Here is a 26152-nt window from a genome sequence, read left to right on the forward strand (position 1 = left end):
ACCAAACAATTGTGACAGGTTATGTCCCCAAGAAATTCATATCAAATGTTATTTGTCAGCTCAAACTAAGACTGGAAATCTAATATGAAGGCAACACTTGGGTTGATAGAAACTGTATTTGTGAATTGTAGTGCACTCTTACAATTTGAAGAGAATAGAGCTAGTTTGAAGACAATAAATACAATTGATATGAGCCTGAAGATAACAACAGGTGCATCCGTATTGAAGAATTAAACAGAAACATTAATTGATAATGAGATGAATATCTAACGATAAGATTTAAACAGTGACATTTGGTGCAAGGAACCATGTGCTATTAATAGAATTAAGCTACTGTGTTCAATGTGGCACAAATGTTGGCTAATTGAAGAAAAATGAAATGCACATTCTATTCAGTTTGCTCATAGCCACAAGGGAAGATCATCATTGTCTTTTGGATTGTCAGTGATGAACTGAGCTCCTAACAGATATTTGCCTGTCCCCAGAAGTGATTCTTACTAAAGTGTTAACACAGTGCGTTTGTTTTTTAAATCACGTGCTGTGTACCAGACAGACAGCTTTATACTAAAACAGAACAGTAACTATCCCGATGTCACAAGTAATAACTGGTTTAGAAGACAATTAGATTGTATTTCTTTAATATCAACCCATTCTTTTTCTCTCTTCTAAATATTACTATGTTACCAAGTTTTATGTCAGTGATACTAGACAGTATGTTTGTGAGAAGTTTTATTCCTATCCACATAAGGTAAATGAAATATATTCTCTAAATTTGATATTAAAAACAATTTTTGATGACTGTATCAAATGCAGAAGCACTGTCAAGGCTAAGTCCCTGTATTTTATCTTAATTTGAATTTCTGTCAATTTTACATCTTACATGGCAGAAATGAATGTGAATATTCAAAAAAAAATTTCACATAATCGCACTAATGTGTGTATTATCAACCTGCCATTTAAACTGTCTAATGGACTTGAGGGTCATCAAGCACACCTAATGTCTATGTTATTCAGATTGGAGTGTCTTACTTGTCAAACTTCTATGTTATCATGTGTGTTGACCAAAGTGAACAAAAATTTTGATCATTAATTTGATTTTTTGTTGCCAATTCAAAACAAAAAAATTTACTCACTGACTGGAGCTTTCGCCATCCACGCTGATGGCTTGATCACAAGTGATCTGGTCCATCCACTGCATTTCCTGCAGTGTTTGGATGCAATCACACTTCTTTGGATCAAAGTTTTCTTTAGCAGTGTATCATATACATGACTGATTATTAACTCTCTTCACGCGGGTGTCGACTGCAGACAACAAGTTTCAAATTTTTTTTTAAAATTCAAAAATTTCAGAAATGTAAATTTTCATGACCATATTTGCAATCAGCATGAAAAATGCAATAAAATGAGTACAAACAAGCCTAGTATTGATTCAGTAGTTCTTAAGATAGCTCTTGATATTTTGAGAAAATATTTCAAAACTTGAACTTTTTCCATTGAAGTGCATGGCTAGCACGCAGAGCATTAATCTTATCTACAATCTTACTGATGCATCTGTTTACGGATGTTGATCATTAGGTGTACAGAATAAAAGCAAAGTGTGCAGGAAGGATGAAAGAAAACCTTCATATTGCAAATTAAGTTTATTTAATCATGTCTCAATGCACTTGTACATTTTTAACAGATTCTGGTTGTTCACTATTACTTAATTTCACTGTCCCCAAATCAGGCAGTTTATTCAGGTTTTTCTTTGGCAATTTAGTATTGTTACCATTTTACTATAGAAGATACTGGTATGTGTTCACTCAAAATTTGCTGCAGAGAACACCCATTTTGCCCAATGATTAAAATATATTGTTTCCCTAAATTGGCAAATCTTGTTAAACTTCCATCTATCAAGGCTACAAAATATATATTGTATCACCAAATCTCTCCTTACAAAATCTCTCCTAAAGAAAAAAATCTCCTATTCAAAGATATCCGATTGCTAACAATCAAGGAAATGCTTGATACCATGAAATTGTAGATCGTTCAGGTACATTTAGACTTGTTATTGGTTTGATGAAAATAATATGTTGAGTTCTTACTTAATGTCATAATGTGGTATGTATTGTGTAAATTGAATCATTCCCATACATTCCTATGGCTCTACTTAACAAAATCCCAATCAAATCCCAATAGTTCATTGAGTCACATCTATTATGTATCCTTGTAACCAGAAGCCATTTTTTTTGACTGAAATTAAGTGAATTGAAATTTGGTAGAATAATGAAGTGGTTTTTTTTAGTAGGAAAGGGGATAAAAGTAACACTTGAAACTTGAAATGTTCTCTTTGAAGGTTGTTTAGGTAACTGAATCTGACTGTCACAATATTACACAATGTATTGAAAAGAATGACAGGGCCTCTGCAGGATGAGCTTAGGGAGAGGGAAAATTGTGTGATTCAACTTTTGTCGCGCTGAACTATTGTGTGAAATTACAGCTTGAGTTTCAAAACTTACCTTAAAAATATGTGTGAGGGGGTGGTTTTTTTGCAGTATAAAATTCTTCTTATCTGCAAGTAAAAAAGAAACAAATATAGCGTTGAGAACAAAGTCTATATTTAGAAGCATGATGGATGGGGATTATTATTTTATAAGTAGCATAGATAGAACACTTAAATGTTACTTTGTGTGTAATAGAACAGTTTAAAAATTGTACTTTGAATACTCTTGTTGTACAGGTGCAATCCATAGAAACCACTTTTACACCTATCATATTTCCACTTTCAGCTTACTGAAGACAGAATTACCTTTTTCTCTTTTGCCTTTGTGTAATTGAATATACCTTGCTTGTTCAGAGATAGGCCATTACACTGCCTACTTGCCCACTCGCCCACTCTTTTTTTTTTTTTTGTCGAAAAAAAAAAAGGGTAGATGGAGGAATTCCTATTGATATCACTAATATGCCAGAGTACAATCATATAGAGAAGCTGTGGCAAGAGCTGTGGTCACACTGACCGTGGGCATTTGACACTCTCTTAAGGGGACTCGATCTTTTGTGCGTAATTATAGAGGGCCAGGGGATTCACTCTATCATTAAAAAAAATTATTTGAAGAAGTCAAAGAGCCCTAAGAATAAAAACTGTAGTGTAATTCACGCCAGACCCAATTTCTTTATATGACAAAAATTAATTTTTGTAATCGATCAAAAAACAAACGTTTTATATCAATTTTAAATTTAGCCTGAATCAGAATATGGTACCTCTCGCCTTTTTTTAAGGTCGAGACTGTTTTTACCATTATGCAGCAAACCATTGTTGAAGCTATTTCACATACATGTGCAAAACATTCTAGAGAAAGAATGAGGCCATATACTGTTGAAATATCTTTTGTTGATTTCAAATGATAATGTCTTGAAGTCGTAAATTTTAAGGTCAAATTCCTAAAACCAAAACAACATTGCGATATTTCCCGACTTACGCAATTTCATCATCACATCAGTGTCTTTATTATTTGTTTGAAACCTTTCCCAAATGTTCATGCTATTTATGCATAAAACGGCTAATCTATCTTTACAAAACGCGTCTTTTTTTAGTAAACAAAAGGCTAAAGATGGTATTATGAGATTTATCTTTTATCATTACACTCCTCCGCTCAACTGCCACCGTGGCCGAGTGGTAAAGCACTAGACCCGTAATCAAAGGAAGTTTAGAATCGCTGGTTCGAATCCCAACTAAGCCTGTGAAAACTTTTTTTTTCTTCAAAATTCATGATCGCATTCCGAAATGAGTCATTTGTCGGTAAATCATGTATCGTATCCTTAACCTATATCATAAGTGATGGTCTATGTAGAAGCTTGTAATAAATGTGTGATTTGGTGATTCAATTGAAAATGTGTTCCATTGCAAAGTCAATAAGTTCACTGGTTTTCCTCCTGCATTTTAAAATCGGACCTATTCTCATATCTGTGTCTCATTTTATCCAGTTCCCCTTGTTGTGTTATAGCTACATTAAATTGGGCTTCACAACATTGCCTTTTTGGTGGATATAAGTTATGCAATTTATATTTTACGTCTATTCTGGGAATCCTATTCAAACTTGATCTCTGTAGTGAATTGTGTCACCGAAAGAGTACTTTGAGTTGGCAATCTAAACCACTATCCACTCTGAACCATAGCCACATTAAAATTACTACTCCATGAAATCTCACAGATAACAACATGATAGCGGTGTGTGCAAAAGCTGCAAAGGGCCATTTGATCACCCTTATCTTGTCCATTAACTTTTAATTTTATTAAATACCTTTACAAACTATACCCCGGGAGTATACCAGTATCTGTCACAGCAGACTGCCCTTGACAGGTTCTTACTTCTGCTAGTCAATGCATTACTTGTATTTGGTTTATGAAAAAATGACTGAAACCATGTTAATGTTTGAAATGCACAACTTTTAGCATTTAAAGTCCACCTAAAGTTAATCAGTTGCGTGGATAGTCTTCAAATAAATCAAAGTTTCTTTTCTAATGAACATAAAAAGCATGGAAATTACGGAAATAATACACAAACAAGAAACATGTATAAATGGTCAGAGCAGAATTGTTTTTACTTAAATGAATAGCAAAATTGTGTTGCCTTAAGATGTTCATCATCGGTTTGTGTGACATTCATTCCAAGTTATTCAAGTGTACCGTAGTCATACTACTATTAAGTGTTATTTTAAGAAAGTGGATTTCTCTGCAATAGATGAGAAAAAGCCCCTCAAATAGCAATAATAACAGTTATTGACAAGTTTAATTTCCTTCTGGGTTTAATTTTATAAGGGAAGGTTAAATAAATATCATTTTAATTAAAGCTGTCTATTCTCACATATGTTTGATGCTGATATAGTAATTTTGTTTTGTATTGGCATATACTACCATACCAGCATTGATGATTTCATAGGGGATTATTTATAAAGCTTTATAAGATCCCACATACTCATTGAAATTGCATTAAAATACAATCTTCTTAAAAGCATCTTACTGCCTTTTGAACCTTGTGGGCATAGGGTACCTGGGGTTTATATACAGTAAGTACCTAATGTCCTTGTCCTTTTAGGGCCATTTTGACATTTTATGTGATTTTTATGCTGCAGGTGCTTGTTAATGTATGTATGCAACCTATATTATTAATTCTATGTTGTACAGCATGCACTCTAGTGGAAAAAGGCGTACCAAACGTCAAACTGTGCTGGTCCTGGGAAGTATGATATTTGATATGATATAATTAGCTACTTTTATAACGGCAGTGAAATGATGCCACTTGCCCCCACATCTCATGTGCACAGTTTATCCCTTACATATCCTGTGTCTTGAATAGCCATATAGCCCACCAACCCTGTGGTTAAGAGGCTAGGAAATAATTCCTAATATCTCATACCCTAGTTTGTATGCCTTTATCTAATCTTGCCCCATATGACAACTTACTATTTAGCCCTTAAACCCGGCAAAGAGTCTCTTCAAAAAACTAAATGCAAAATGAGGTTTTTAAAAAATATTGTTTTCCAGGGTCAAGACGCGGGTATCATTATTAAGCCTCATAATATCACTTATTTATTGTCGAATAAGTGCAGAGTATGTTAGATATGAATATTAAATGTTAGACCAAAGTAGCTCAAAGTACATGTACTATACACCTGATACGTGAACTTATCTATTTTAAAGACAAATTCAAATTCTTGTTATGGCTTATGGCAATGTGTAGGGCTTCCTGCTGTAAATAGCATAATAAGATAGTATGTCATCAAAGCACTTTCCTTCCAGAAGGATTCCAGAGAACAAATTATATATCAGACATTATTGGAATTGGTGATTTAGTTGTCCATTATAAAATCAAACATTGCCTATTTCTCTCAAGATGGCTACCATTTCAATTGGGCTATTCCAGAAATTAACGGCACCTACCCTAAAGAAGACATGGGATTCCCAATAAGTTTGAGTTTTCCCATGTCTTCTTTAGGGGTAAAAAGCCGTCCTCAGCAATTATGAGCACCAACATGCTGAAGGGGTATACACCCCCACACACACACACGCTTGAACACCCTAGTCTGTGATCATTATTTTTAGAATCCAATTAAATATTCATAGCTGATTGATCATTGATTATCGACTATCGATTAACACCATCTCAAACGCTGCTTACCAGCGTGCTAAGGTAAGACTGTGATGAAATCCGTATACATGATACTCTATGTACTACTGCTGGCTATGATGTTTCCTTTGTTTTTTCTTATTTCATTTGTCTTATGATTTAAAAAAGATTAAGATTTTCCCATGTCTTCTTTAGAGGGAGAGCCAAAAATATCTGGATGCGCCCATTGTTACTACCAGTCCAGTTGTGTCCATACAACTGAAGATATCTTAACTCAAGTATGCAACATTATGAAAAATATTTTTGGACCAATTAGGACATACCTTAAAAAGTAGATCATCAAAGTAGCAGAAACACTCATAACATATTTTATATAAATGTCAAATCAGCAAAATGCAGTTTTCTTACATGTGTGCTGTCAGCAACAAAAATATTAACTCTTGTTGAATCATTTTGGAGCAATGCTTTAATATTATACATGTATATTTGACAGTGTAATGATATAGGAAACATGTTTACTCCAAGAAGCCACAATCTTATTTAGTTATGGAAATTATCCCATAATAACCAAATCCTTACCTATAAAACGAGGGTTTATGAAAATAATACACTTGTTATGTATTTATTTTATTTTGTTTTATTTATTCCCAATACACACTTGACATAATTTTCATTCATAATTCATAATTTACACTTAACAGTATTTTTATTCATATTTTATATTTGAATATGATTCTACACAATTCTGTAGGAAGTTACATGTTATTTTATAGTTTTACTTGAGTTTAGTTTTGTCCTACTTTTTACAAGTGAATTCTATTATAAATTTTAATCAATATAGTACATATTTTGAACAGCTTGGGTGCATGTTAACAGAAGTTTTGTTTCAAAAGTTCAATGTATGGTATAAAGCCTAGCATTTTTTTTTTTTTTTTTTTTTTTTTTTTGATGTTCAAAACATTAATTTGGTGGCTACTCTCTTTACAGAGTGTTTCTGACAGACTGTTCCCGGAGCTACTTTGGGTTCCTTAGCTTACTGCTTACTACAAGGATAGCTATCCAAATTGAAACAAGGAAATGTGAAGTAAATGGTTTTACCAATAGCATCCTTTTTAAATCATCAAATTTACTTACATTTTTTTGGGAAATACAGTGATTTCTCCCATATTCATGATACTAATTTGTGTCCACGGATGATTAACCATTACACCCCACACACACACACCCCCACCTACCCCACCCCTATGACACTAGTAAGTTGTGTAATAGTTAAGCATATGTGGACAAAAATCAGTATTGTAAATTTTGGCAGAAATTTGCTGTATTTCCTAAATAATGCAAGTAAATTCAATGATTTAAAAAACGATACTTTTGGTAAACCCCATACTTTAAGTTACCAAGTTCAATTTGGATATTGCAAAGGAAATCAAACTCCAGTACTAATCTTTGAGAAACACCCTGTATTTGAGCATCTGTTAACACATTTTCATTTCACTTATCCGTCTCAAACTGTCTGTCCAAAAAGGCTGGTTAATGGGTTACTAGCTGAGATACAGATTGGATCATCACTTTATTAACAGTTAGTATAGACGCTACTAGCATGACATAGTTGATGGAACATGCAATGAACAAGACTTGTCTCTGAAACATGTTAGAATGTAGAAAGTAGAATGGGCATAACAGTAGATGTGTCTTTTAAATTATAGAACAAAAGCAAGGCTTAATTCCAGCTGACAGTTTCTTGATTTGACCAGTAACCTTGGCAGGAGAGAAATGTCCAGAGAGAAAACACATTAAATGTAGACACATGGTCGAGAGGGAGAGAGAAACTGTTAACCTTAGAGGTGGGGAGAAATAGAAAGGTAGAGAGAGAGAGAGAGAGAGCATGACAGACCAGTGAAAGACGGACATTTAGGTACACAGACAGACACAAGAGAGAGACATCTTTGGAACCCAAATCATTTGACCATATACAATGGTGTAATGTTTTACCTAAACCTTATTTAGGTGAATTTAAGATGAGCTTAAAGGTCTATTCAGTGATTTCCTCATTCAGAAATTTGTAAACAAATTTCAAAAATCTGTTTTACACCTTCGTTAGTAGCATTGATATGCTAACATAGCCTACAAGTGGTTAAGCCGAAAGCCATATATTAAAGACAAAATATGACATTTTACAAGAGAAATCAGCTACATGTATTTGAATAGGGCTTCTATGTTGTCAGTACTGCTGTTGTCCTCAATTTTTTGCATCACTTAATTTCACAAGTAATTTATACCAAATTTTTATTTTTTTTACACTTACACTGGGATCATTGAATGGGTCTTCAATATCTGGTAGTCATTTTGAAGTAAATGACTTCCAGTATATTGAACCCTAAGCAAGGCTAAAACAGGTAATGTAGTCCTATCATTGGATCCATAGTTTGTGTATTGTTAATTAAATTTATGTTCTCCTGTGCCTATAGCAAAACTAAAAGATGTGTGAGTGCAGGAAATTTAAATATAAAAAGGATAGCATAAAAAGTGCAAATTTGCACACGAAAAAACATATATTTTTTTGTCATTGCTGATGTAAGTTTCTAGCTTCTATTCTCTAGTGTGTATTGATTTTTACCCTGAACTCGGGTTAACAAGGCCTAGTAACAAGGTAAATGGCCGATGTTTTTGCTATCTCTACAGACCTAACCACTGTGGTTGTTCTCTGTGAAAACTTGATTGCTTAATCGACAATGAACAAGCTGCTTACGGCATGCCAAATATCAGGAGAATTACTGCACTATTTGTCAGGAAATAGCATTTATTATCGTGTAAGATGAGAACCTGATCAATTGCTTTTTTATTTATCTTCTTATCAATTTTAGAATCCTGTTAATTTATTGAATTGGAAGTTCATATTAATATAAATATTTCATCTTTATGTTTCTCAACAGTGTGGTAATATAAATAGAATGAGTGATATTTGTCATCATAAACCTATAACATGACAGTGCTGTTGGGTTTATGTGGGAATTGGTAAGATTACATTACCCTGAAGTCTTACTGATAGGTATTAGGGTATAATGAATTGGATTGCCTTCTCGTCAGTGCTCTTTATCTCAACATCCTACTGGGAACAACACATTGAGCAAGTGATGTATTGCTCACTTTATAGTTTTCCTGCAGCATCCAAAGGAAAAATTTAACGGAATATAAAAAACCAGCAATGCCATTGTCCAAATCTTCTACTTTAAATTTATTGTGTTTAATCCTAGATTTGGATTCTATTTATTTATAAACTGCATTAATATATCATCCTATTACCCGCACATTTATCCATTGAAGGAGAGATTAATTTCAATAAATAAAGATGACTTACAGATGAAATAGCCCCGACAGCCAAAGTAATCACTTGTTGATCCAAATTGGCTTTAAACTTATTCTGAAAGGTTAGTGTAATATGCTGGCAAGTATTGACAATCAGGGTCTGCAGTGGTTGTTCAATTACGGCCGGCTATACATAGGGTTGTTGATTTGTGCATTGCAATCTCAATGTGAACAGTTTGTAGTCATGTGAAGATTAACTTTCTTTTCAATGTTAGCTAATGTTGTTTCTAATGTTTTTCTGATGTCATGTCCTACCTCCTGTTCTCTTTCTCTTTTCTCCCCAAATTGTGGCAAATAACCTATGCACTTTATATTCTAACTAAATGTATCATTCCAAAGTAAAATTATATTTTGTGTGACAACTTTCTGAAATACCTTTCATAATATGATGTGTTGTATAACTTAAGCTTTCAAACATTGTAAATTTGATTTGAAAAGTGTAGGGAAAGATTCCAATGGAGCCATCAAGTGTGTTATTTCCTTCCACAGACCACTATTCATATCCTTCAATACTGGTCAGTAATTTAACACAACTTACACTCAAACCTTCAGGAAGAAAAAAGGTGACAAGACGGTTACGGTTCGCTATCTCTAAGGTTCGCTATCTCTAAGGTTCGCTATCTCTAAGGTTCGCTATCTCTAAGGTTCGTTATCACTAATTACGAAAAGGTTCGCTATACCTAAGGTTCGATATCACTAATTTTGAAAAAGGTTCGGTATTGCTAAGGTTCGATATCACTAATTTTAAATAAGGTTCGCTATCTCTAATTTTAAATAAGGTCCGCTATCACTAATTTATTGAAGGTTCGCTATCTCTAAGGTTCGCTATCACTAATTTAAAATAAGGTCCGCTATCTCTAATTTTAACAATCCCGGTATCCCTAAGGTTCGCTATCTCTAATTTTAAATAAGGTCTGCTATCTCTAAGGTTCGCTATCTCTAAGGTTCGCTATCACTAATTTCAAATAAGGTTCGCTATCTCTAATTTTAAATAAGGTTCGCTATCTCTAATTTTAAATAAGGTTCGCTATCTCTATAGCGGTCCTTATTTGAAATTAGAGATAGCGGACCTTATTTGAAATTAGAGATAGCGGAATCTTATTTAAAATTAGAGATAGTGGACCTTATTTAAGATTAGTGATAACTTAACCTTAGGTATAGCTTAACCTTAATCGAAATTAGTGATAACGAACCTTAGAGATAGCTTAATCTTAATTAATTAGGATAGCGAACCTGAAACAAAATAGCTTAACCTTAGGTATAGCGGACCTTTATTGGAATTAGTGATAACGAGCCTTAGAGATAGCGAAACTTCAATAAATTAGTGATAGCGGACCTTATTCAAAATTAGTGATAGCAAACCTTATTTTAAATTAGTGATAGCGAACCTTATTTATAATTAGTGATATCAAACCTTAGAACTAGCGAACCTTATTCTAAATTAGTGATATTGAACCTTAGAAGTAGCGGACCTTTTTTTAGGTATAGCGAACCCTTTTCTCTATTAGAGATAGCGGGATTCTGATCTCCATAGACTTTACACGTTAGTGATAGCGAACCTTAGAGATAGCGAACCTTAGAGATAGCGGACCTTAGAGATAGCGGGATGTCACCCCCTTACAACCAAATAGCACTTTGCCACATCAGGTCATAGGTAAACAAAAAGCTTTTGATATTATTGAATTATAAGTCACCAAAGTTGCAATTTTCTAATATTTGTAATGTAATTGATACTTTTTATGTGTGGACAAACAACAAGTTTGATTGGAATGTGTTGCACACATATCTGATCATAGACTGACTAGAACATATCATCTATGGTATGTGCTACATCACAGACCATTGACAAGCTGCATCAGGAAGGAAGGTCTAGTCATGGACTTGTGATGTTTATTTGTGAAATACTGAATGAGTTGATGTTTCTTGGTTGTTAGTTGTCATCTTAGCACCTGCAGACACATAATAAATAGGTAGGCAATGGTAGGTGAACAGACAGGTTGGTGAACCATAGTCCTGCCCATGCATATAAATTGTGGCTTTATTTGTCTGTAAGCATGGTTAAAGTCATTGACTGGTTGACAAATGTAACAGCTATTATACAAATGGTAAAGACCATGGTCTATATGTATTCAAAGATGACATTTACAGTATGTTAGCAGACACTACTGTTACATATCTAATGTCTGCAAAGTCATATTGTTATCTTTATTTAATGTGAACTGACAACATATATGCCATCTGAATCCAAACCACCCTTTAGTGTTAGGTTACAAAATATAATGAACAATTGGTTTAGCTATTTTTGATGAGAGTTTGAACAGTATTGACTAAATAACTGTGAAGACTCAAGTTTCTGATTTATAAAGTACCAGTATCATATGGGGATTTGCCATTTGGTCTAATACCATTTGGTCTAATATCCATTTGGTCTATACCCATTTAATCTAAACCCATTAGGTATATATTGCAACAACAAAAAATTTAGCAAATATTTTCCCTAAATAATTTGGCAACACTTAATAACATTATGTCAAAATGTTTTTCAAAAGGTTTTAAAAATGTTTTCTGAATGTTGTTAAGACATTTTATACCTTTTAATAACTTGACACATAAACGTTTTCTGTAAAGCGTTTTGTGTTTGCAGGGGAGCACCTTGCATCACCACGCTTTTAGTCCCCTTATTTTTGATGTGTGTCACTGTCAAGTGGGTCATTTTGTCTACTGCTCTACAAAAGGCAGGTAATCAAGACAGTTGAGGGTAATATTACCCTTAATCACCCAGTGTTAACTGTTAACCTGATCCATTTCTTTTGGGACTGTCACCCACTATTGCCACACATTACCATGCATCACCCCACACCACCCACCAGCCCCTTGATCAGTAGCAACACATTTTAAGGCACAGTTCTATGGCAGATTTTTAGAAATCCAAATATTTGTTGGAACCACTACTTGCCAGTAGGCAGTTTTTAATAATGGTAATAACTAATATTGCAGATCATTCGGTTTCCAAATATCTGTAGAAAATATAATTATAAAGAAATATGAGTAAATATGATTGGTTTCTTCATGTAGTGTATGTAGATTGATATAAAAGAGATTTTTTTGCAATGTGACAAATATTGAATTTTCCTTTATTGTGTAAATGAAAGTAATATTAACATTTCCTTGATACATTCAATGACAAACTTGTATTGTATTCAAGATGTTGAATGAACATATATTTTTAATACAAAATGTATTGTGTTGATATAAGATTGTATTGTTTGCAAGATTTTGAATACTGAACGCAGGTTTTTAATTAAAAATATATTACATGTGTCAATCTTTCTCTTTTCATTGATCACTTCTCTTTTTCCTTTCTCTCTCTCTCTCTTGTTCTCCTACCAATTTCCTTTCTCTTTTTCTGCAGTGCTGCCGCTGATTACCTTGCTCTCCTATCTTTTGTTCTCTTTTGTATTTTTTTATCTGCCGGGTGTCTGTGTGTTTGTCTGTCAGTCTGTATGTTCTCTCTCATCAACTCTAATTCTGTCTTCTACACCTCACTCTATTCTCATCCCATTCTTTCCTCTACCCAACACATGCAGGTGATCTTTACCATCAAACCATTCCAAATAAAAGAGTACACAAAATCACAAAATAATGAATTGCCTATGCGTGTTATATAGCGCTTCCATAATAAAAACCTGAACCAGTAATCACTTTTGCACCCTCAAAATCTCAGAAAAGATGTTGTACATTTTTATGAATAGGTGTCTTCCGTATACAACCAGTACAAACCAGAGATAAGACCCCAATCATCCCAAGGAAGATACAGGTAATCTGCAAGTTTGATTCATAATCTTGTACTATTGACAGACCTGTGGCAGGACTAATAACATTACCTTTCCCCCGGGTGGAACAAAACAAATTGCAATATGAGTTGGCTGGATCTATGTTTTCATTATTCCTAGCTGTTTTCTTATATATTCCACCATTCTTGATTTAGATTAACCAGATTTCCTTGTTATTCAGCCATGCCTGACAATTCAGCCTTGTTTGGAGGGTTATATGGACAGGGAATAGAAGTCGGTAACATGATTCTGTTATCTGGTTTTTTTCCTTTTACTCTTTTTTTTTCAGTTTGTAGCTATAGGCATAATAGGGACTTTATTTCAGTCGTGTGAACAATTTTAAAATGATATATGTGCCTGTAGTTGTTAACATCAAGAGAGAGATGTGAAGTGAAAAATATGGGCTACATAGGTCATCTGTTATATGATAGTGGTACTGCCTGTAAAAATATGGGCTACATAGGTCATCTCTTGTTTGTTAGTGGCACTGCCTGTAAAAATATAGGCTACATAGGTCATCTCTTGTATATTAGCGGTACCAATCTGGGCAACATATACTTTTACAAATCGATATAGTTAGCATATGTGTTTACTATCGAACGCTTTTGAAACATGCAAACATGAAGAGCCCCATCCACAAAAGTGTAAAAAGTTTTGAGTAAATCATCGACACACAGAGTTATCTACAATTAAGTAAACCTGCAAATTTGTGTCTCAATCCCATTACCTCAGTTGGTAAAGACTTTGGTACAATTTCATGTTTTCAAAAGCCCTCAATAGTGAGCATATTTGCTAACTATAGAGTTTTTATGGTAGGTCATCTCATGTATGTTAGCATTTCTGCCTGTAAAAAATATGGGCTGCATAAGTCATTTGTTGTATGATAGCAGCCGACGCTGCCTCTGAAAATGTGGGCTACATAGGTTATATTTTATATGATAGTGGCACTGCCTGTAAAATATGGGCTGCATAGATCATCTGTTATATGATAGTGGTACTGCCTGTAAAAATATGGGCTACATAGGTCATCTGTTGTATGATAGTGGTACTGCCTGTAAAAATATAGGCTACATAGGTCATCTGTTGTATGATAGTGGTACTGCCTATAAAAATATGAGCTACATAGGTCATCTGTTATATGATAGTGGTACTGCCTGTAAAAATATGGGCTACATAGGTCATCTGTTGTATGATAGTGGTACAGCCTGTAAAAATATGGGCTACATAGGTCATCTGTTGTATGATAGTGGTACTGCCTGTAAAAATATGGGCTACATAGGTCATCTGTTGTATGATAGTGGTACAGCCTGTAAAAATATGGGCTACATAATAAATTATTTTGAACTACAATCTAGGCAACTGGACTTACGTTTTTGAGTGGGAAATTTTCACGTTCTATCCTGAACGCATCATCAGCCCGACTGATCTTCTGGCGGTAAAAGTTCATTGACCTGTGAAACGGATGTTGTAGTATCACAGGTCACCTTCGAGTTCAACCTGAGAGGGATCTTCCTAATCGCTGAACTGTAGGCCCCGGCCAAGTTGTGACGTAGGCCGCCTCCCCTGTTCAGTGAAGGCTCCTCCCGTTTCACATAAATTGCTTCTTTGACTCCTCTCTCGCACCATTTGCTTTCTCTGTCCAAGATCATAACATCCTTGTTGTCAAAGGAATGTTTGGAACTGTCCAAGTGAGTATAGACGGCCGAGTCTCCACAACCAGTGCTGGCTCGTCTATGTTGGTACATGCGTTTTGCAAGCGTTTGTTTTGTCTCACCAATATGCAGTTCTTCACAACCGCTGTCTTGACATTGGATCGCGTAAACAATATTGCTCTGCTTATCCTTGGGTTGTTTGTCTTTAGGGTGGACTAGCGCTTGACGTAGCGTGTTCTTGGGCTTGAAAGACACCGGTACCCTTTGTCTCGAAAAAATCCGGCGGAGTTTTTCTGACAGTCCAGAGACGAGGGGATGGTGATGTTCTTACCACGCTTTGCCTCTCCGTCACCTTGGGTCTTGCGAAAGCGGCGGAGTCTTTTTCGTGGATTTGGTCTGAGAGAGAGCCTTTTAAAGGTCCAATTGCGATAACCACAACGGTTCAGTGCTTTATGTAGGTGTTCGCGTTCCTGTTCCTTTGCGTTCTCGCTAGAGGTTGAACTCGAAGGTGACCTGTGATACTACAACATCCGTTTCACAGGTCAATGAACTTTTACCGCCAGAAGATCAATCGGGCTGATGATGCGTTCAGGATAGAACGTGAAAATTTCCCACTCAAAAACGTAAGTCCAGTTGCCTAGATTGTAGTTCAAAATAATTTATTATTTACTACCTGGATGAATGATAATCTTCACAAACGTATGGGCTACATAGGTCATCTGTTGTATGATAGTGGTACTGCCTGTAAAAATATGGGCTACATAGGTCATCTGTTGTATGATAGTGGTACTGCCTGTAAAAATATGGGCTACATAGGTCATCTGTTGTATGATAGTGGTACTGCCTATAAAAATATGGGCTACATATAGGTCATCTGTTATATGATAGTGGTACTGCCTGTAAAATATGGGCTACATAGGTCATCTGTTATATGATAGTGGTACAGCCTGTAAAAATATGGGCTACATAGGTCATCTGTTATATGATAGTGGCACTGTATGGGCTACACGCATTGATCATCTGTGTTATGATAGACAATAAGGGTACATACGTCATCTGTTGTATGATAGCGGTACTGCCTGTAAAAATATGGCCTGCATAAGTCATTTGTTGTATGATAGCGGTACTGCCTGTAAAATATGAGCCACATCATCATTTGTTTGTAGTAGCACTGCCTGTAAAAATATGGGCTACATAGGTCATCTGTTGTTTGATAGACTAGTAGTAGCACTTCACTTCAGGTAATTTGCTGTATGATGTTCTCATGTTAAACTCTTCGAAATAGCCAAAACAAAGTCAATTTTAGGAGTGTTAATTCTGCACCTCCTGACTTTGCTCTTAGTAGAACCCTAATGCCTTTATTATAGCAAGTGACGGAAAAAACGCTAGTGATCAAATACGTCTGTAGGGATTGCATAACGCCAACAGTGTTTTAATTGTAGCTAGCAACTGTCAATTGGGTGTGATCTGATGCTAGACTATGCTTGCAACTTCTGTCTATATATGTGACCGTACACCACGACGAATGAGCAGTAAATGTCCTATTGTTGAATAGGATAATAAGCTTCTACCTATGTCTATAGAATTCTTAAATATCGCTTGTCGATCTTTGTTTGCGTTGGCTAAATCCTGTTCAAGTGGTGGGTTACAAAGCATTGTATTTTTTGTCTAGGTATGTATAACCAACAATTAACAATGAGAGGACATTCCTGAACCTTGTTTACTTAAGGATGATTTGAAATGACCGCCAAATATGACTGTTTGATATTTATTACCAGCAATGTGGGAAAAGAGACACATGTAGAACCGAAAAAGGTATAACATTTTGTTGAAGCAGCAAAGTTTCAACAAACCATAATCCTGCTTCTGGATATCATTTGAAGTCAAATGATATACCATTTTAAAGCTTATGATATATATTTTCTAAACATGAAATAAAACAAAATTGACCAGGAGCAGACTTTACAGCTTATTCGTGGTGTACAGTCACATATCATCAATCATTTTTTGTTGTTGATCAAACGGCAGATGTAGAAGTGAAATGTGTGACAAAAAAGGTCCATGCTTGTTGCGACTGCTATATGATACGGGCATAAGCTGTATTTGTTACGTCAAATGCTGCAGCATTCACTTGTAATAAAGATGAAACCTTTGAGTGGTTTACTATCAATATTTATATTTAATATTGCCAAAATATGAGATTTATATAGAGCATAAAAGAAAAATGTAAGATTCAAATTTCCTCAGTATTTGTATTTCGTTTCAAGGTGTATATTGCCCTGTTATTGTAATAAAGGTTGTTCAAGAAATCCCTGTTATATTGTTATTGTAAGCATTGTGTCACTCTCATGTATATTTTGAGCAAATAGTGAGCAAGGATACAAAGCTTCCTCCTTCATTTGCCAGTGTTTGTTTTATGTTAGCAGCAATTCACATGTTAATAACAATTGTATTGAAATAGATGCCAAATTATTGTTTTTGTTTGAAAAAGAAACAATTTTATGTTTCATTTATCATACCATGTTAAATGAGTGATTTTGTCTCGGTTACATAGATGCGCACACCATGCTTTATATAGATATTACATAGCTGTAAAGTTGGCTCTAGGCGGTAACGTCCCACCTGTGAATTGATTGCTTATATTCCATGTATATATCATGTCAACTATTTGCTCATTCAAGTCAACTTCCTCAACACTGGAAGTAGGCGGGTAGTATAGGATGGCATTTATTGAGTGTGCCTTAAGCTAACTACGGCTACTCAGTCACTCAATGAGCTGCAGAGACACTTGCCGTAGCTTCACAAGCTTCCTGATTAGCAGTTAAATGTACCATTGATTTCTCTTGGAATCATCACATTACATTCTCGTTTAATAGGATTGCCAATCTGGTGACTGGTCAGCTGATTTGTGATTATAATAGTATATTACAGACTTAGGTTTTTTAACATTTTGAACACATTGCAAAAGTTTGATATTGTAAGGTAAATGACATTGGATAGTGATATTCATTAATTCGTCATCTTTGAAATGTGCAAGGAGAGATTTTTTTTTCATCCAGAAATATATTTTTTCCTTGTTATTCCTTGGTAATAGGCAAGAATTATGTTGTGTTGTTACTGCATGAGTGAATAAAGTCCCAAATTACGCCTGCATAAATTCATAAAAGCGCGCATCAATCACGCAATAAGTAAAGCTCAGTTGTCATAGGTGCTGCGCCCAGCTGTGTGTACGCCACTTTATACCAGTCTACGATGTTATGAGTCCTGCCGATTACGAGCTTATCAGAGTATAGAATGTTTCTTGTTGGAGAATTTATGGAATAATTGAATATTAGGTTAATTGGGTGATCACTCTTATCAGTACATCTGGGCAGTGGCGTAGATTTCTTTTCGCCATGGGGGGGATGGGGTTAGAAAAAATTTCTTGAAGTCAGCACCTTTTGGCGACAAAATAAGGTTTTGATAAAAGTGCGCGCAAAGCGCGCGAAAAATTTTGCAATATTAAAGCTAAACTGGTGAAATATTGTACAAAAGTTGAATAAATTTGCGCGGAGCGCGAAAAATTTAGCACTTTTTAGGTTGAAATGGCCAAATATGGGGTTAATTTGATTGGAAACCCATATACAGGCGTCAACACGGGGGGGGGGGGATGACTGTATGGGCCATCCCCCTGGCAAAATATTGAGGGGGATAAATCCCCCCCCCCATCCCCCGGGATCTACGCCTATGCATCTGGGAGTGATCATGTCTTCTCTGCAAGGGATTGGGGCCAGACTCATCAATGTTATATTAATTTAAGACTGAATTAAAAAAGATGCAAACTAGTCTTTAATTTGGTCTCGAATTATAAGGTCTCCTACTCAACTACTCTCTTACCTTCCCAGCATTAAACCATCACCACATGGGTGGAAATGAGCAAATCAATGTAAAGAACACAACATACTTGGCTATGTAGCCATGGACAACAAATGTCTGATGTTATAGATCCAGACACTACAAACAGAAGCGATATCAAAACAGGATGAGCAGAAAACTTTTACTACCTGGAGATTTATTGTGGCTCAAAATTAATACTAAAAATAGAGAATATGTATCATTTTTATGGCTGATTACATGTTGCTTGTTCCAGAAGAGCGAAAATCACACAAAAAAATTGTAGTCCCAGGCAAGCTATGTAATTATTGAAAATGGATACTAAAAACAAATTCTGGTATTTGTATAAAACTATAATGTTCAGTGGTCTTTTATAAATATGTACCCAACTATAAAATAAGAAGTTGATGCATGCAATTTAGAATAGATGCTTTGTTTCTATGAATTTTAAATGCTACAGTACTGCTGCATAAATATCAAGTGATTGTATAATGTTTATATCAAGTTGATTGATTTACTTTGAAATTCATCAGTATGTAAATTATTTCAGCAATTATCTGCCGATACATGTAATATTAGTCGCAACAGTTGCCTTCAAGATTGACATTTATCTTGTTCCATTCTCAATAGCTTTACTTTATGCAAGCTGAATTATTGATACCCTGTTCAAATTTTAATTTACAAATACAGTCTAGGGTATATTTGCAGTGTTGTAAGTATGATAAATGCTTGAGATGACATCAAGGAATCAATTATTGGGTAGGCTCTGAATATATCTTGTTACTGAATCCTTTTAAAGCTGAGTTGATACAAACCAGCTGGTTTGAGAAGGAAGCTTATGAAATAGATGATACTTGCAAACAATATGTGTCGTAGTGAAAAATGTCTAAGGGGTTTGATTGTTGAAATCTCTAACAGAAGCTGGGTTTCTTAGGCCATATCATTAATCATCCATGCTTGAAACAGCTACCGCAGCAAGGTATGGCGGAGGGAAGGTGTAGACATGATAGGCCAAGGATGGCTAGATGACGTTAAAGAGCCATGGTAACCACCAGATTTGTTGCTCATTGCAACAAGATGGAGTACCCTACTGATAGTCACACCTGCACATGTGGTATACGCTGGTGAAGTGACGTAATAAATCAAATTAACTACCATATTATTATATATTAACTACCAATTTTTGAATACATCATGCTGCACTACGAGTAGTTTGCACTCATCACCTGTGTATGTCTGCAATCATAGATTGAATACAATACCGGTCTTTTCAAAGATACTAATCTTACAGGTGCGAGTGATCAGCATGATATGGTTCAATGCAGAGGTACCGCATGAATGTACCACTGCAGTGTGATTTATTCAAATTTGTTTTCACCTATTGCTATGGTAGTTAATCTGATTATTACATCACTTTTCCCGTGTATTTTGACCAAGAGAGAGAGAGAGAGAGAGAGGAATTACCACATGACATCAAATCAAAGAATCACAGAAGGTACATGGTCAATGGATGCGCACCTTTCCATTCAGCTATTGTTCTGACACAGAGGGCTGACAAATTGGCAAATTTTGTTAATTTGCTAATCAATATTCAGGAGCTTGTACACTCAGTATATAAAGTTGTGATATTCATTGGACAGATTTTCTGTTAAAACAATTCTTTCACACAAAATTTATAACAAATACTTGCTCCCTCAGGAACATACCACGGCCCAAATCAAAACCCTCCGATTTAAAAAAAAATGACCTCAAAAAAGATGATGCACAACTATTATTGCCTAATTAATAGTTTTTCACCATATAGGTGAAAGGAAAAAAATTAAAGGAGAAAAATATCAAGGCCCAAAACAAAACAAATTTTGAACAATTAACTCAAAATAGATGGTGCAAACTTACTGTCATTTGTAACAGTCATATCTGACATTTTAAACAAATTAAAATAGCATATTATTTCATTTTATGCCATAAAATGCTAAATATAAATAGTTTCAATTATAACTTGCCGCACAAAAATCAATCAGGTGGAATAAGATGTTAGCGACATGACAAAAGTTGTCAATCAGAGATACATAACAGCATCCATCGTGTGGGCATGTGCATTGCTGCATGTATTCATGAGGTTATGAATACCAAATAAAATATACCTTTTCAAAGCATTAATCCCAAATTGAGCAATTTTTGTATCTCAGTATTTTCCAGTAATTTTTTTTCTTCAAAGTGGCTCCTGGGCTCCTGCAGATGCATAGCCTATAAACACCTTAGTATTTTTATGTGATTTTATTAGGTGGCTCTTTGAGTCATGACCTGTAACTTAGATAGTCTTTCAATTGATACCACCTACAATATTGGAAAAAATACCTGGAACACTTGGCACACATTGTCAATATTATGTGCATAATTAATTTTGATCATGGAAATGAGATGAATTGTGTTTAGAAACAAACATGACATCTACAACAATGATTTACCCTTCCCCTTTTCCTCGCCAATCAATGTTGGAACACATTGGAAACTGCTGAAGACATTGACATTTCATAACACTGCATGGAAGAGAGGGGTGATAGTTTTCCATTCTTTACACAGAAGTATTCCAAGAATTTTCCAAGATTGTAGGTCTAATTAGTGGCATCTAACCTTAAAGGTGCTGTTCACTTCAGTAGCATGTAGACTATCTGTTACTAGATGCTAGATACTATTAAGCTATTTGCTTCATTTACAAATGTTCTTTTCCTTTCTGTAATAGCCTCAATTAATACAATGTTTCCTTTATCATTTTGTATCCGTGCTTTTATATGTAATAGACTGGAAACTGAAATTTTGAAAAAACATTTTGAAATTGCAATTATATGAATAGAAGTAATAAAAGGTTAACACAAGGTAGATCCATGGCAAGAATCTGAACAACATGTGTTTCTTACAGTAAGTGAACAGAGCAAGAGTTCCTTTTAATGAAAAATTCCATCCCATTATGGTATCCTCTTGACCTTAACTAGGAGAAAACTACTCAACTTGATGGCTTTGTTTCATCTAGAAGTGGTGCATTAGATAAGTTGTGTCTGTTCACATGATGTTGAATACCTTGAGATTTTGGAAATGATGGATGACACTCCAAGTTACACCAAAAAAGTACATTTGGTAGAGTCACATTGTGTGATAAGAAGATACTGTGATGTCATGTCAACAACATTACTGTATGTTCATGACATATCAGTGTAATTTTCTGTTCTTGTTACTCTGACGGCAAATGTATTTGGTGTAGCTTTTAATTGAATACAATATTTTTTCCCATATTGAATACAATTTATTGCTTTGATGCATCGCATCATGAAGTCTAGAATATAAAGATGCTTTAGACATGTGAATATGCCAAATATACAACATGTATTAGAGTAAATTGCAACTCACTAGACAATATTGGAAGTTATTTGAATCACTAATATATGAAAAGCGTCTGTGGTTTCATCAGGTGATAGTCAAACCTTACTTGTAAATACATAGTCCTTGTGGAGTACGCATTACATTTCACTACCTGGAGAGAATTAATCAAAAATTGAATTTCCTCCTGAGGTTCGTATCTGTCAATGAGTTGACCAGATCCCAAGGATGTCATTATAACACAAATGGTTAATGAGTTACATAAAAATGACCTTGTGTGGTATTTGGTTCCCAGGAAGTGAGTTTTGCCTGAGGCAATTTGTGGTTAAACGTGATCCCTCACTACAAGAGTTATTACCGTCGATTTGGTTGAAAAAGGAGGTGAGACATGATCAAATCTCTCCAGATAACAAAACATAATGGTAGGTAACAATTCCACCAAACTGCATATTTGTACCAAATTATATCTTTGAATCAAAAGTAGGGTTATGGGATATTCCAGTTGGTAAGATGTCACTTTATGTAATTGAAATATTGCATTGATTCCATCTGTTTATGGCATGCCAGTAGTGTGGGACCAATCTATTCAGGCATCTTTGTGACTTTCCAGTAAATCTATTTGCCCATTGCATGGTTCCGCCATATGCAAGAGACTCAAACTGGCAATAGAAATGCAAGGAAGAATTACTTAATTTACATTATGTAATGTTATATGACTGGTTCAATTCCCATTCTTATATTCTGCCAAATTGATGCTCTCCTTGCATATGGTGGAACCATGCAATGGGCGAATAGTCAAAAAGGCGGGAGGGAGCATATAGTTGATCAGTTGTGCATTTGTCTTGGTATGTTTCTTATATGGTGGCAAAGCATTTGTTGTATGTGTGTTCAGGATATTATAAAAGTCACACCAATATTCACCAGGAATTCTGTAAAAATGATATATTATTACGTTGTATTTTTGCTATAGTTTTAGTTCACACCAAGGCACCATTCCCTTTTAGTTATATTTATCTATTTATGTATTCATATTTTACTATATTGATCCGGAATGCCTTGGGTAGGCGGTGAATTAATCAGACATGAAAAACACTTAACAATGCAGGTTTAAAGCTTTACAAAAACATGCTAGATCAAAAAGATACCTATGCAATATTAATTGTCCAAATTAGCTACTCTATGATAGAGTGTGATGGTCTCAATGAATGCAAAAAGTATCACGAAGAGTTGCTTCAAATGCTATATTCCTGAAGGCTGTTTTCATAGGAAGTACGGGGAAGAAACTGCTAATGCTTAAGAAATACCTTGGTATTGTTTCTGTCAACAAAACCCTCTCTAAATTAGAGTCATCATTCAGTCACCAGTGGTCATGTTAGGTGGTTGTGATATCTGTTATCAGGTAAAACAGGCAGGTAATAAAAGGTACAACGGCGAGCTAGCATTTAATTAGAACACCAAATGCACCATTGTGTAATTCTGTGAGTGTAGTCTAGTAAAACAGAGTAGGTCAGTTAAAAAAAAACAAGTGGGTGTTCAGTATTGACCACAAAGTAAAGTACTTTCTCTAATAGTACATATACATTTAACGACTACCTATTCTGGAAGGTCTGTTCTTTGAATTTTTATACGCTCTCCCTTTTGGGATTGGGCACTTTATTCAAAAGATAGTCTAACTTGAGTAAAATGTTGTTACATTTAGTATGTACACATTAGTATTATTATGAACTGGACGCTGTAGGTATGTTGTGATACCACCTTGGTGGCTTGGTATGGAACCATTTTGAGGTGTTGTGATCCCCACCTGGGTGGCTTGGTTTGGGACCATTTTGATGTATGTGGTGATCCCACCTGGGTGGCTTAGTTTGGAACCATTTTGAGTTATGTTGTGATCCCACCTGGGTGGCTTGGTTTGGGACCATTTTGAGATATGTTGTGATCCTACCTAGGTGGCTTGGTATGGAACCATTTTGAGGTATGTTGTGATCCCCACCTGGGTGGCTTGGTTTGGGACCATTTTGATGTATGTGGTGATCCCACCTGGGTGGCTTGGTTTGACCATTTTGAGGTATGTTGTGATCCTACCTGGGTGGCTTGGTTTGGGACCATTTGGAGATATGTTATGATCCCACCTGGGTGGCTTGGGTTGGGACCATTTTGAGGTATGTTGTGATCCCACCTGAGTGGCTTGGTTTGGGACCATTCTGAGGTATGTTGTGATTCCTCTTGGGTGGCTTGGTTTGGGACCATTTTGAGATGTGTTGTGATCCCACCTGGGTGGCTTGGTTTGTGACCATTTTGGACGTATGTTGTGATCCCATCTGGGTGGCTTGGTTTGGGACCATTTTGAGGTATGTTGTGATCCCACCTGGGTGGCATGCTTTGGGACCATTTTGAGGTATGTTGTGATCACACATGGGTGGCTTTGTTTGGGACCATTTTGAGGTATATTGTGATCACATTTGGGTGGCTTGGTTTGGGATCATTTTGAGGTATGTTGTGATCCCCAGAGGGGTGGCTTGGTTTGGAACCATTTTGAGGTATGTTGTGATCCCACCTGGCTGGCTGAAAAAGCCACTCTACCCTATATATGCATGTGTGTCTATAGATCTGTGTTTGAAAGCTTGGTGTTAATATTGATTCATGTTTTGAAAGGTATTATTGGGCATGGGTAATTGGGTAAGAAGAAGTGGAAATTCACTTTGTTTTTACTTTTACTTTTTATCTTTACTCTAAGATGAAAATAGTCAAATAAAAAGGCTCAAAATGCAAATTTACAGATTTGAATAAAAATTACATCACTTTCCCACATTTTCAGACCCATTCACAAGCTGCATGTTTTGTATGTGACATATGATAATTGTAACACCTCATTGCCTTGGCTCACAAACATGATATGTTGTATATGCAGTAGGCATGAATGGAATGAAATCTTATCTTCATCATGCCCTAACAGAATAGTTTAGTGAATCATTTTGTTTGATGTTATCTTCTGCACCCTTGTGACTATTTACAGTACGTGATGTCTGGGTGTTTCCGCAGGTTATACTTCAGTTAAAGTAACATATTTTCTTTAGTGTAACCTAATAGTTGTTTTGGTTCAATACCATTTTAAAAAGATGTGTTAAAATAAAACTCCTTGAGCTACGAGGGTTGAAAATGGTGCACATGCGCTTCATAAAATACAAAGTAGTAGCAAGATGGTACTAGTGTGTATGGAAATAAAATCCTTTAAAGACAGTTTGGTGTTTTTAAAATACTACCTCCAAATAGGAATTATATCAGGTACTCTGGCATGTGCCCCGCCTTCAGTGTAATTTGACTGTATTTGAAAATGTAGGAGTAAAATCAAGTGCACGAAGCGGCTTTCGGTATTACGGTCTTAAATAGGTAAAATCAATATTTCCGCCTCTTCTTCCATCTAGCATTGATACAGATTTGCAATCTATAGAATTAGGTGTGCCTTCAGCATTGTAGGTAGATTGTAACAACCAGAAACAAGCATTTCTCATGAATTTCTACTCAATTTAGCATGGAAATATTTGTCTACTAATTTTTCGAGGTTCATCATTTGAGTGTGTTTTTTTTTTTTTTTACTATCTGCTTAGGCCTAGCTTGATTACACTTGGATATGAAAGACTAGCTTTTAATTTTAATCTTTAATAAAGCGTTCTTTGATAAACAAAGCTATGCTACAGTGGTCACCTAAATAATATCCTAGAGCTGGAGCAGGTACGGATCATATTTCAGCTAGACAATTAAATTTCCGCTGATTGTTTTTGTATCCTATGGGTAAATGTTAATGCATTACAAGCTGCTATAGTCATCACAGTTTCTTTGATTTGAATTAGTATTTGATTTCATTACTTATAATTACCAATTTGCAGTAAAATAAATAGTTGGTTTTGTAATGATCTCTATATTATTTTTTGTGTGTCATTGAATTTGG

The 26152-nt window shown here is 35.3% G+C and overlaps 1 long non-coding RNA gene across 1 annotated transcript in view; it reads right to left on the reverse strand.

The window, feature by feature from the left end:
- The window catches only part of LOC140153417 (uncharacterized), a 70369-nt gene that overhangs the window by 38912 nt on the left and 5305 nt on the right, over positions 1–26152 (reverse strand). Inside the window, exon 2 of the long non-coding RNA XR_011859106.1 lies at positions 2499–2551. This is a non-coding gene — a long non-coding RNA (uncharacterized lncRNA). The remainder of the gene's footprint in view (positions 1–2498; positions 2552–26152) is intronic.

This window comes from Amphiura filiformis, chromosome 5, assembly GCF_039555335.1.
Source record: "Amphiura filiformis chromosome 5, Afil_fr2py, whole genome shotgun sequence".
Taxonomy (NCBI): domain Eukaryota; kingdom Metazoa; phylum Echinodermata; class Ophiuroidea; order Amphilepidida; family Amphiuridae; genus Amphiura; species Amphiura filiformis.